General features: G+C 35.1%; 1 protein-coding gene across 1 annotated transcript in view; it reads right to left on the bottom strand.

The window, feature by feature from the left end:
* The window catches only part of LOC140168200 (protein Obscurin-like), a 241,289-nt gene that overhangs the window by 183,968 nt on the left and 43,338 nt on the right, over positions 1-13,983 (bottom strand). The gene's annotated exons all lie outside the window — the stretch shown is intronic.

Raw genomic sequence — 13,983 nt, 5'->3', positions numbered from 1 at the left:
ATTAATAAATAGTGACTTGGTGTGGAATGGATTCATATCAGCCCACCTACAAGTGGAGCCATTGTGGGATATTTCTGCCAATAACACCAATCCATGCTTTGTCAATACCAGTGAAGATGAAACACTTGTCACAGGAAGACATAATCACGCTTGCAGCCTTCAAGTGACAGTACCTCAAGGAACTCACATCCAACTGCAGATAAATGGATCCATGAATGACCCTCTTGATCAATCATTTCTATACACTGAACGCACTGGGATTAATTGCACTAATAAGTATGTAGCTTTTAATGATCTATCTAAGCAGTGTTATTATATTATAACTCAAAGAAATGTCACAATTCAAGTCCAAGGTATTGTCAGTCTGTCCATCAGTGGCAGGCCAGCAGAAGATACAGTGCATCAATGTCCAGAACTTGACCAAAATATCACAGATGTCAATGTAGAACAGAGTTCTCTCTGTAAAAAGGTGTGCAAGGGTACAACAACAAAATAATGTGTGAGTTGTATGATGGTAATCAATGTAGAGTTAAATTTCAGACTGAATGTGTTACAAAACTTGGACCTAGAGAAGTCATTTATCAATGTGATGACCATGTATCTCAAAACCACAACATGTTGGTGATATTCCCAATACATATGGTCAGCTTAGATCTATCACACAATAATTTAGTAGAAATAAATAGCAGCAGTTTTCAAAGTTTGAAGGGTATTCAGACACTCAATTTAGCTTATAATCAGTTAACCAAGTTGAATGTAAGATTGTTTGAAGGTTTGAGCAAGCTAAAAGATCTGGACCTCGAACATAATCAGTTGAGTACTTTACCAGAAAGAATATTTGAGGATTTGAAAAATTTGAAAAGAATACATCTTGGATACAATCAGATAGCCAAATTGCATGTGGGACTGTTTCAAGGTTTAAGTCAACTGAAAGGACTATACCTCTCTAGCAATAGGTTAAAAACTTTCCCAGGAGGGATATTTCAGGATTTGACAAATTTAGAAAGAGTAGGTCTTTCCAGGAATGAGATTACCACATTAAATGCAAATATGTTCCAAGGTTTGAGTAAGATAAAATACCTAGACCTTCATTTCAACATGTTAAGTACTTTACCAGAACCAATATTTCAGGATTTGACCAATCTAAAAAATATGTACCTCTTCTGGAATCAGATAACTACATTGAATACACATATTTTCCAAGGATTGAGTAAGCTAACGGGCATTCATCTTTATAGCAACAAGTTACGTACTTTACCTGAAAAGATATTTCGCAATTTGACAAATTTGGAAAGTGTAAATCTTGGTTGGAATGAGATAACCAAATTGAATGTGGGATTGTTTCAAGGTTTGAGTAAGCTGAAGAAGTTAACCATAGATACCAATGTGTTAAGTACTTTACCTGAAGGGATATTTAAAGATTTGACAAATTTGGAAAGTTTAAACCTTGGATCCAATCAGATAACCAAATTGAATGTAGGATTGTTTCATGGTTTGAGAAAGCTGAATGAGCTCCTCCTCTATTTCAATATGTTGAGTACTTTACCACAAGGAATATTTCAGGATTTGACAAATTTGGAAAGTGTATACCTTTCCTGGAATCAGATTACCACATTAAATGTGGGTATGCTCCAAGGTTTGACCAATTTGGAAATTTTAGCCCTCGGATACAATCAGATAACCAAATTGAATAGAGGATTGTTTCAACATGTTGGTAAATTGAAATCTGTGGACTTCAGTAACAGTATGTTGAGCATATTGCCTCAGGGGATTTTTGAAGAATTGACCAGTTTGGAGACTGCATACCTTAGCTTTAATCAGATAAGTGAGTTGAATGCAGTATTATTTCAAGGCTTGAACAAGCTAAAAGTTTGTACCTATCAAACAATATGTTTACTACTTTACCCAGCTAAGTATTTCAGGATTTGACCAATTTATCTACATTGGACATAAGCTCTAATCAAATAATCCAATTGAATACAAGATTGTTCAAAGGCTTGAGTAAACTACAATACCTGTTCCTTGGCGGCAACCTCTTGAATACTTTACCAGAGGGGTTATTTCAGGATTTGACCAATTTGGAAGATCTGGACCTTGAATTAAATCAGATAACCCAATTGAATGCCGAATTGTTTCAAGGTTTCAGTAAGCTAAGACATCTTATACTAAGTGGCAACAAGTTACAAGTAAGTAACTTACCAGAAGGTGTATTTCAGAATTTGATAACATTGGAAACATTAGACTTGAGTCATAATCAGATATTGCAGTTGGACCTCAGAATAATAGAAGGTTTGATAAAGCTCAGATCTCTGTTCCTGTTTAACACAATGTTGACAGAATTGCATGTACCAGAAAGTGTGTATCATATCTGGGGTAATTTAAAGATAGTTTCTTTTTTTGTCAATCAGCTTCCTGGCAATACACTAGATTGGGATGTATTAGATAAATTAAGCAATCTAACTGAGCTTGAATTTGCAATTGATGATGTAGAGTTATTACCAAAAATATTAAGAAACAAGCCCTATTTAAAGAGCCTTTCTCTTACCCATATGAAGAGGTTAGTTACATTAAATCCAGGAATGTTTTTGGGTGTGGGAACTTTACAATCCCTCAATATTTCTAGGAATAGTTTGATGGAATTGACTAAAGGTGTCTTTAATGGTTTGTTTGATTTGCATACTCTATATGCAGGGCACAACCGATTGAAGAGCTTGGATAAGGATGTGTTTCAAGGTCTAGTGAATTTAGGATATATAAGCCTCCAAAATAATCATTTGACACAGTTAGACCTTGACATTTTTAAAGATACAATCAGTCTGAGTCAAATTGATTTGTTTGATAATAGAATAAAAGAAATATCGAGTAATAAGCATTCAAAATATGGATTATTCATAATCCTCGATAATAATCCCTTGACATTGATATCTCACAACAGTTTTTCTTCCCAAGATAATTCAATTGTGACTGTTAACCAACGTGAGGTTTGTGAGTGCTATGTCCCCATTAATATTACTTGTGCTCCATCAGAAGAGAGATCGCCATATCTAACATGTGACAGATTGCTTTCTGATAGAGTGTTAGTAGTTGTTATGTGGTTTGTTGGTTTGAATGCTTTTTGTGGGAACCTCTTTGTTTTAATTTGGAGGAACAAAGGAAATGCAACAAACAAAGTCAATGCTATGTTGCTAAGTAACCTTGCCATATCTGATTTCCTTATGGGAGCCTATATGTTAATCATTGCATCTGCTGATATCTACTTTGGGGACCATTTTCCAATGCAATCTGAAAAATGGAGATCGGGTCTTACTTGCAAGATTACAGGAGCTTTGTCCATAATCTCCAGTGAAGCTTCTGTTTTCTTTGTAACACTTATTAGCATAGACCGGTTTATATGCATTAGATTTCCGTATTCAACCCGAAAGCTTACAGAAAAAACTGCACGGATATTGACATTTGTGACATGGATTGTTTCCTTTGCACTAGGTATTGTTCCATCTGCCTTAGCTGGCAGAAATTTCAAATTTTATGATAACTCGCATGTATGTATTGGTCTTCCACTTGCCCTGACTAAAATGTATGTAGTTCAATATAGGGCAACTTATCTCCTTAGTTCTTTCATCTTGCAACCTTACAGTACTAAGATTGTTGCTAATGTTGGTTTGTACTTTTCAACAGCAGTTTTCTTGGGTTTAAATTGTATATGTTACCTTGTAATATTTGGCTGTTATATTGAGATACTGAGAGCTGTGAGAAAATCTTCTAGGCGAGCAGGGCGTTCTCGTCATATGAAGGAACAAATTAGACTTACAACAAAGGTAGCAGCCATAGTGGCCACAGATTTCTTCTGCTGGTTTCCGATAATTGTTCTTGGGATCTTGGTGCAAACAAGGGTGATTACCCTGCCCCCTTCTGTTTATGCTTGGTGTGTGACCTTTGTGTTACCTATTAATTCAGCTATTAATCCATATTTGTACACCATAGCTGAAGTTATTTCGAATTGGAGAAAGAAAGAAACAGCTAAGAACAAAACCCCTGTAAAAAGTCTTTCCCAAATGGTCCCAAGTGATCAACAAGCAATAGTTATTGCAAAAACTATTAGTGCTTCTATTGCATCAGAAACTAGAGAAATCACAAGTACATCTGTATAGAAACTAGAGAATGAAGGAAAGAACGAATTAAGATTGTGAAATAAATATTATAATTTGACAATTGCCAAAAAGTTTGAATTAAAACAAGATAGTCAATAGTCAATAGAAGTGGACTTATTTATTTATTTATTTATTTACCTACTTACTTTTTATTTATTTATTTAATTTTTTTATTATAACATATGGCCAAAACCCGGCAAAACACAATTATGGCTCATATGATTTTGATGAGTGCATACATGTTTTTACACATCTCCGCCAGCATCGGTATTAACCATTGATCACCATTAGCCAGGCCACTGAGCCAACTCTTAACACTGAGATGGATATTTGATATTATGGACATTTAACTGTACTGAAACTACATTTGGCTACTTCATGTACTTGTAAGATTAATTTGATCTACGTTGATATCGTCAAAAAATACAAACATGGCAGATGATATCAAGATGAGATAGCAGACCAAGTTGTTGAAAAGCTTTCTCAAAGTGAAAAGTTTTCGACACTACTAACAAGTATGATATCGAAATTCTGGATACTAAGCTTCGTGAAGCACAATTACAACTGGAACCGAAGGCCTTCTTGAAGTCAAAGAAGGTAACTGTCAAGGGGTGCTAGCTACTCACTCTGGCTAAATAGAATGATACATTGCACCTGAGCAAATACCAATCAAAGTATACCATTAGGTCCAGCTCAATAAGTAAGATGACCTGTTTTGACAATGAAAGTGCTGACTACTTCCTCTGGCTAAATAAAACTCATTTCTTGCAGCATCTTAGGAGCAATGCTTCATTCTTTATGACACTGAATATGTATTTTTAAGCCAGGTAAGCCAGGTAAAAAAAGATGGTCTGCTAACATCACATGCAATTTCAACCTTGGTTGATGATGACCTTGATCTTCATTCCAAATCATGATATTTAATTCCCTTTTGATCCAAAAACCTAAAATGTGCAGTGGCGTAGATTTCTTTTTGACATTGGGGTGATGGGGATGGAAAAAATTTCTTGAAGTTGGTGAATGCAACACCTTTTGGCAACAAAATAAGGTTGTGGTACAAATGCGCGGTAAGCACATGAACATTTTTGCCATTTTGAAGCTAAACTGGTGAAATATGGTGTAAAAGGGGAATACATGCGCGCGAAGCACGCGAAAATTTACACTTTTTAGGCTAAAATGGCCAAATATCAGGTTAATTTGTTCGGAAACCCAGATACATGTGTCAACATTGGGGGGATGATTGTATGGGGGGATTTATCCTCCTCATCCCCCCGGGATTACGCCTATGAAAATGTGCACTTGAAGATTCCATAGCATACTCTGTGAATAATAAACGAGGGTTAACCCATTTGTCACATGAATGTGAACCAAATTGCCATTAACATCAGTGGTATATTTGCCATAGAAGAGCAGGGTTAATTACCATAGTGATAGGTAAAAACAATCTTTGATGTATTGCACTGCACTATAAGTAGGATGTACTCATCACCTGTTACATCTGTGTAGTGTGCAATTATAGACTGAATACAATACCGCTCTTTTCAAAGACATTAAATTGTACAGGTGTTTATGAACGGTGAATTTTCCATAGACTTTTGATCAAGGTCTTTATGCCTTTTCTTTGATAATCAATGGTGCGATGCAGAATTACAGTGTAGTCTAGTGCTGGGTAATAAATTAAAATACGCAAATAAGCTTATTAATATTCATAAATATGCAAATAACATGACACAAAACTAGACGGCACATAAGGCCACCATATCCAATCACCAAACCCAAGTTTGAAGTTGATCAGTTATTGCATTTAAGCTGCAGAGTGGAATATTGAAAATCTAGGCAAAATGTAGGCAAAATATGCAAATAACATCATTAATATTCATAAATATGCAATAATATGTATGCAGAGTGGATTTATGAAATGTAGGCAAAATATGCAAATCAGCTCATTAATCCATTAATATTCATGACACAAAACTATATAGCACATCAGGCCACCATATACTATCACAATACCAAGTTAGAAGTTGATCAGTTACTATGTTTAAGCTGCAAAGTGGATTAATGAAAATGTAGGCAAAATATGCAAACAAGCTCATTAACATTCATTCATGAGACAAAACTATACAGTCATCAGGCCATGATATCCAATCACCAAACCAAGTTTGAAGTTGATAGGTTATTACATAAGCTGCAGAGTTGATTAACGAAAATTTAGGCAAAACATACAAATAAGCTCATTATTGCGTTTAAATTTAGGTAATATATGCAGATAAGATCATTAATATTCATACATATGCAAATACTAGTAACATGACAAAAAAGAACATCAGGCTACCATATTATCACCATATCAAGGCAAATCTTATGCAGATAAGATCATTAATATTCATACATATGCAAATACTAGTAACATGACAAAAAAGCACATCAGGCTACCATATCCTATCACCATATCAAGGTAAATCTTATGCAAATAAGATCATTAATATTCATACATATATGCAAATACTAGTAAATTGACACAAAAGCACATCAGGCTACCATATCCTATCACCATATCAATTTTGAGGTTGGTCGATTATTGCGTTTAAGCTGCAGAGTGAATTCATGAAAATTTAGGCAAAATATGCAAATAAAATCAATAACATTTATACATATGCAAATAATACATGTAGTAACATGATACAAAACTTTATAAAGCACATCATGCTACCATATCCTATCACCATATCAATTTTGAAGTTGATCGGTTATTGTGTTGGAGCTGCACAGTGGATTAAAGAGTGCTTCCCTCAGATATCCAAACAAAGAAAGAAACAAAGAAACAACCAGGCAACCGTCTGAATGACAACATAAGCCCCACATATGTATGGGGGCCAAAAACCCTCTGGAAAAACCAGAGCAGTATATTAATTTTTCTCTTTACTACTTGCCATATGCTCGGACAGTGGAAAAAACATTTCGCAGATGTAGTGATCACAGATACGCCGTTCAACTTGCACACATAGTGATCAGAGCCTAACCAACACGGTGCATTTAAAACATTATGACGACTCTTGCCCAGTAATAATCAAATTTGTAAATGTATTTAATTTATTTGAAAGTTAGTTTGTGGGGTTCATTATCAATCCCCAACGGGTTTTGCTTGTATTAATATTATTTATTAACATACTTGTTTGGTTTATAATATTGTAAGCATTTTGAAATTTCAAAATAATCCCATTCAATTACCAACCTGAATTTAGTAAATTTGTGCCGCACACCACTACAAAACCTGAAAAAAGCTGGCTACGCCACTGATAAAAATAACAAGTTCCTAAATGTCTCTCTCACTCCATATCATGAAAATAACTTATATGCAAAAATAATCACTTTTATGAATAAGTCATCTTTGTTCCAGTTAAAAACATGATGAATTTGGCAGATCATATAAATTCTGCTTCTTCTGCTTGTATACTTACCAATGCCTTACTTTAAAAAGGCCAAACAATAAGATTGAATTGGTTTTACATAGTAAGCCTAACATCTAATATTACAACTGGTCTTTCAAGTTATGAGTTTCTGGATTGGTTTGGTTTTGGTCATGTGGTTTCCTAATCTCCAGTGATCTCCTGCCTAAGCTCTTGACTGACATCATTACTGATATCTTTGTCTGTACCCTTTGTTATTTGATATCAGAATGACATTCCTCATATTTAGAATGCAATTTGATGTGTCTGATGTGCTCTCAGGTCCCACAAAAAATACTATGCAAATGTTGCGATCCAAGCCCTCAAAAGAGCATTTCGTAAATTATGTGTTATCCACAGCCTCATCCCCACTTTGAATAAAATTGAATTAAGTTCAGAACAGAACAAAATTACAACTGTGGCCTGTGGAGCAGCGTAATACACATTATCATGCCTAACTCGCAAACACTAAATCTAAATCAATTGAAATTTTGTGAGTAAGCTATTTTCGTGGATATCTACTGAAAAAATCTCATAAAAAGAGGATGCTAGGATCACAAAATACTTCTTTAACGGATTTGTAAACAGCTTTTTTAAATGCACCCTAAGTCGGCAAAATAAGGGTCAATCAACAAGTTTTTAACTAAAATGCACCAGAACAAAAATTGTATAAGGGGAGTAAATTGATATATTTGCTACTATAATTGTCTATATTGCATATATTTCCCTACAAACGGTCTTTTTGATTAGATACATCCAATTTAATACCCAATCTACCATGGAAAGCAGTGACTTAAATTATTTAAGCTAATCGCTTGGCCTGACCTTGTAGCACTTCCCTAGACATGCTAATAACCCTATTGCTTAGATAGCGTAGATGGTGATATCATTTTAATAATAGGCCACATAACCTATTAATTAACCCCATGGCCATTATAGAAAATAGCTACAGACCATTAAAGAATAAAATGAAGAAACAACAGTCACACCACCTGCACGTTGGCAAATTTTGAAAAATGAACTCTATTTTTTCATCTAAATAAAATCTCTTGCTATTGCTACTTGGAAGCTTCGGTGCCCATTGATTTTCTATGACAATAGCTAAAAATTCTCTGGAAACAGATTATAGGAAATCTAGTTTAACCAGAACTGGTTCCAGTGCATCATGCCCAGGAGGGGGTGTCTGTGTAAAGAGTGCCCCGCCATGAATCAGGTTTTTGGCCTTTGAGCATGGAGTGTGTAAAGTCAGAGAGGGCCCATCATGGTCCAGTCCTCACGCACTGAAGAAGTGCTAGTCTGATCCCCTATGAAATATGTATGCTGCTAGTGTCCTTTCAATACCTTTATACCTCCTTTAATCAGATCTGGGGCATTGGGTAGTAGGACACATCGTCATCATCCCTCGGCGACTCAGGCTAAGCATACCATTTACATGATATGAGATATCACACAGAGCCTGCCGCATAGTTTCTATTCTCGATTTGTGCATGATCAGTACCACATAATAGTGTTGCCATTATAGAAAATTCGATTTGTTGTCAGGTAAAATGCAGGTTTTGTTTCCAGTACAATAACTCGAAAAGCAATATACTAATTAGTGGGGCCTTCCTGTTTGCTGTGGATATGTTTTACTGCATTTTATAAGTAAAGATTTTGAAATCCAAAGTAAAAATTGTGATATATTCAACTTTTTGAGAAATGAATTATACAAAGGAACCCGTGAAAGATCCAGCTGCTGTATCTATAATACAATGTACATTATCGACTTTCTTTATCTGTGTCAATAATAGAATATCGATTTCAATCGAAATGAATACATGTCTCCATTTTGAGTTTGTACTACACCTCTGAGCGATCAAGCGATCGATTTCTAGCCAATCAGATACGGTAGGCCTCTTTTTCTTGCGTTCGGTGAAATACCAATCGCCCGTCGCTCACCAACGGAGTATTAAGTTTATATTTATAACACTGGCTGTCGACACTGTGTAGGATTAAAGTAGTCCAAATATCCAAAGAGGATTCATAATATTTACCTCCTGCGAGAACACCAGGCAAAACCAGTTTAGCTGTTAATCAATTAAAAGCTGAGTGGCGCAGTGGGCATGGGAGAGCAGTGTTTCAATACAGAATAATAAACCCAGGTTAAATAAGATGCAAAAAAATGAAAACAAAATCACACATGCATTTTAATTGTGTTATTTATGTTACATCCAATTTCAGGGAATTTTTTGATCAAATTAAGATAATAAGCACTAGCTCTAATGGACCATTACCGATTAACCCATTATCAAAATAATTGAAAGCTTATAAACTTACTTGTACAATCAGGAAATATTAAAGCTTATTATTAGCTACACGGTGTCCCTGAAAGAACTGTATTAATTGTTACAAACTGATTTTTTTTGTATTTTAATGCATAAACCAAATATAACTAAATAAATATTTCCAGAACAGTGTGAGCAATTGTCGAAATTCAGAAAGTATGTGATAGCTGATTTATTCCTCAACCACACCAGTTATTTATAGTTTTGTTTAGTTGTGGCATTAAAATATCCAAACAGTTAAGTTTCTGACAATACAGTTCTTTCAGGGACACTCTGTATCTGTTTGACCGGACACATTTTGCTGCTTTTCTGATGTATTACTGATGTATAATATTAGAAAAGATTGAGTTGCAGGATTTTGTAGTAGAGCCTAGTTTCATGTTCAAGTGCTTATGAATGAGCTATAATTTATAGTCAAGTTTTATGAATGACAATATACACCAACCAGAAAAAGTTACAACTTAAGACTACGAAAACATTCAATCTTTCATAATGGTATGGCTGTCATATAGTTGTCATGTGTATGAACCTGCGAAAGTTGAAGTGTGAATCTTTGGACCAATTTCAGGACATTTTTGGTCGAATTCTCACTGCTCACTGGTGGTTTGGATGGGAGATGATCCGATAAAAATAATAAGCACTAGCTCTGATGTACCATAACTAATTAACCAATTATAAAAATAATTAAAGCTCATAAATTTACTGGTGTACAATCAGCGGTTATTAAATTTCATTATTAACTACAAAGTACAGAGTTTTACTCATCAGTCAGCACAATTTGTATCTGTTGGGCAGGACATGTTTTGCCGATTTACCGATATTTACTGATATTTGGATAGAAAAAGAGTTTCTTGTAGGATTTTGGAGTGGAGGCTAGTTTTATGATCAGAGCCTGTGTTTATGAAGAAGTTGTAATTTATAATCATGCTTTATGAATGACAACATGAACCAACCCGAAAGAAGTTACAACTTAACTACAAAAGCATTCAATCTTTCATGATGATATTGCTGTCATTGTCTTCATGTGATGAAGATTGCCCAAAGTTGATGCTCCAGTTGCAATTGGTTGCTTTCCCAGCCAGCCTTAACAGAAATACAGCAGTCACCAAACCTCATTTGTAATTCTTCATAAAGTACCTGTAAATGAAGCTTTTCTGAACTGGCATCAGCTGGAAAAGGCCTAGCATCACAGTGGTCAGCACATTCCAAGTTTAATGACTTGCAAGGACTTGCAAATTTCAGATTCTGTTGTACACATGGAGCTTTAATTCTGCTGCGGCAACAGCCCATTTGTAAAGCTACCAACAAATGACCAAGTGCCTGATTAACTGCTCTTTCTGTAAATTTTACTGAAGAAAACAAAGTGAGCAACAGTAAAGATTAAGATCATTTTACAGACTGTCAAAACTCTTAAGAGAAAGGTAGAGTAGTACTGATAGCTCACATACTGGAAAGTGCCTTAGGCATTTTCACTTTTATATTGCCGTGCTTACAAACTTTTTTTACAGACGGGAAAACCATCTTTCAGAGCATTAACAGGACAAGGAACAATGTGATATTATGTGCATATTTGATGGTCAAATTTTTAATATCCATCAAAGTTAAAAGCTGCAATCACTTTTAAAGGTAATTAAACAAGTGTATCTTATCATCATGGCTGGTTCAGGAAATGTGCATCTGATTCCAAGATTGTTTATCATCATTGCAGTCATATTAATAAATAATGACTGTGTGTGGAATGGATTCATATCAGCCCACCTACAAGTGGAACCATTGTGGGATATTTCTGCCAATGACACTGCTCCATGTTTTGTCAATACCAGTGAAGATGCAATACTCTTCATGGGAAGACCTAATCACTTATGCAGCCTTCAAGTGACAGTGCCTCAAGGAACTCACATCCAACTGCAGATAAATGGATCTGTAAATGACCGTCTTGATCAATCATTTCTGTACATTGAACGACTGGGAACTTTGTTAATTGCCATAATAAGCATGTAGTTTTTAATGATCTATCTAAGCAGTGTCATTCTATTATAACTCAAAGAAATATCACAATTAGCATGATTATAGTCCAAGATGTTCTCAGTCTGACCATCAGTGGCAGACCAGCAGAAGGTACAGTGCATCAATGTCCAGAATCTGACCAAAATATCACAGATGTTAATGTAGAACACAGTTCTCTGTGTAAAAGTGTGCAAGGGTACACCAACAAAATAATGTGTGAGTGGTATGATGGTGAGGAATGTAGAGTTATGTTTAAGACTGAATGTGATACAAAACTTGGTCTCAGAGAGGTAATTTATCAATGTGATGACCATGTGTTTCAAAATCAAAGAATTTTGGTGATTTTCCCAATAAATATGGTCAGATTAGATCTATCACAGAATAACTTAGTGGAAATAAGAAACAGAAGTTTTCAAAATTTGAAGGGTATTTTGTCGCTCGATTTACAACACAATCAGTTAACAAAGTTAAATGTAAGATTGTTTGAAAGTTTGCATGAGCTAACTGATCTGGACCTCTGGGGAAATAGGTTGAGTACTTTAACAGTTGGGATATTTGAGGATTTGACAAATTTGGAAAGAGTACAGCTTGGATACAATCAGATAACCGAATTGAATGTGGGATTGTTTCAAGGTTTAAGCAAGCTGAAAAAGCTATACCTCAAAAACAATAGGTTGAGTGCTTTCCCAGAAAAGATATTTCAGGATTTGACCAATTTGGAAAGAGTAGTACTTTCCTGGAATGAGATAACTACATTTAATGCAAGCATGTTTCGAGGTTTGAGTAAGATAATATACCTTGAGCTTAAATTCAATCAGATAACCACATTGAATGTTGGATTGTTTTATGGTTTGCATAAGCTTATAGATCTGGACCTCTCTCACAATAGGTTAAGTACTATACGGAAGGAATATTTCAGGATTTGATCAGTTTAGAGAGTGTACAGCTTTCTTACAATCAGATAACCAAATTGAATGCAGGAATTTTCCATGGTTTGAGTAAGCTTATAAGCCTAAGTCTTCGTAACAACATGTTAAGTACTTTACCAGAAGGAATATTGCATGATTTGACCAATTCAGAAATTGTATACCTGTCTTCGAATCAGATAACCAAATTGAATGCACATGTTTTCCAAGGTTTGAGTAAGCTAACAGACATTTATCTTTATGGCAACAACTTAAGGACTTTACCAGATGAGATATTTCACAATTTGACCAATTTAGAAATTGTTTACCTCTCCTCGAATCAGATAACCAAATTGTATTCAGGTATTTTCCAAGGTCTAAGTAAGCTAACAGGTATTCATCTTTATGGCAACAAGTTAAAAACTATACCTGACAGGATAGTTCACAATTTGACAAATTTAGAAAGTGTAGACCTTGGATCCAATCAGATAACCAAATTGAATGTAGGATCGTTTCATGGTTTGAGAAAGCTGAATGAGCTCCTCCTCTATTTCAATATGTTGAGTACTTTACCACAAGGAATATTTCAGGATTTGACAAATTTGGAAACTCTATACCTTTCCTGGAATCGAATAACCAAATTGAATACAGGTATTTTCCAAGGTTTGAGCAAGCTAACAGGCCTTCATGTTTATGGCAACAAGTTAAGTGCTCTACCTATGGGGATATTTCAGGATTTGACAAATTTGGAAAGTGTAGACCTTAAAAACAATGAGATAACAGAATTAAATAAAGGGCTATTCCAAGGTTTAGACAAGCTAATAAGAATAGCTATCCAGGAGAATATGTTGAGCACCCTACCACAGGGGATATTTCAAGATTTGACCAATTTGGAAATTTTAGAACATCAAAACAATCAGATAAACAAATTGAATCAAGGATTGTTTCAACATGTTGGTAAGCTGAAATCCCTGGACATCAGTTACAATATGTTGAGTATTTTGCCTGCGAGGATTTTTGAAGAATTGGCCAGTTTGGAAACTGTATACCTTGGCTTTAATCAGATAAGCGAGTTGAATATAGTATTATTGCAAGGTTTGAACAACCTACAAAGTTTGTACCTATCTGACAATATGCTGAGTACTTTACC

This window comes from Amphiura filiformis, chromosome 13 (assembly GCF_039555335.1).
Source record: "Amphiura filiformis chromosome 13, Afil_fr2py, whole genome shotgun sequence".
Lineage (NCBI taxonomy): Eukaryota > Metazoa > Echinodermata > Ophiuroidea > Amphilepidida > Amphiuridae > Amphiura > Amphiura filiformis.
Note: the sequence above shows the minus strand (reverse complement) of the source record. Positions and strands in the feature narration are given on the sequence as shown.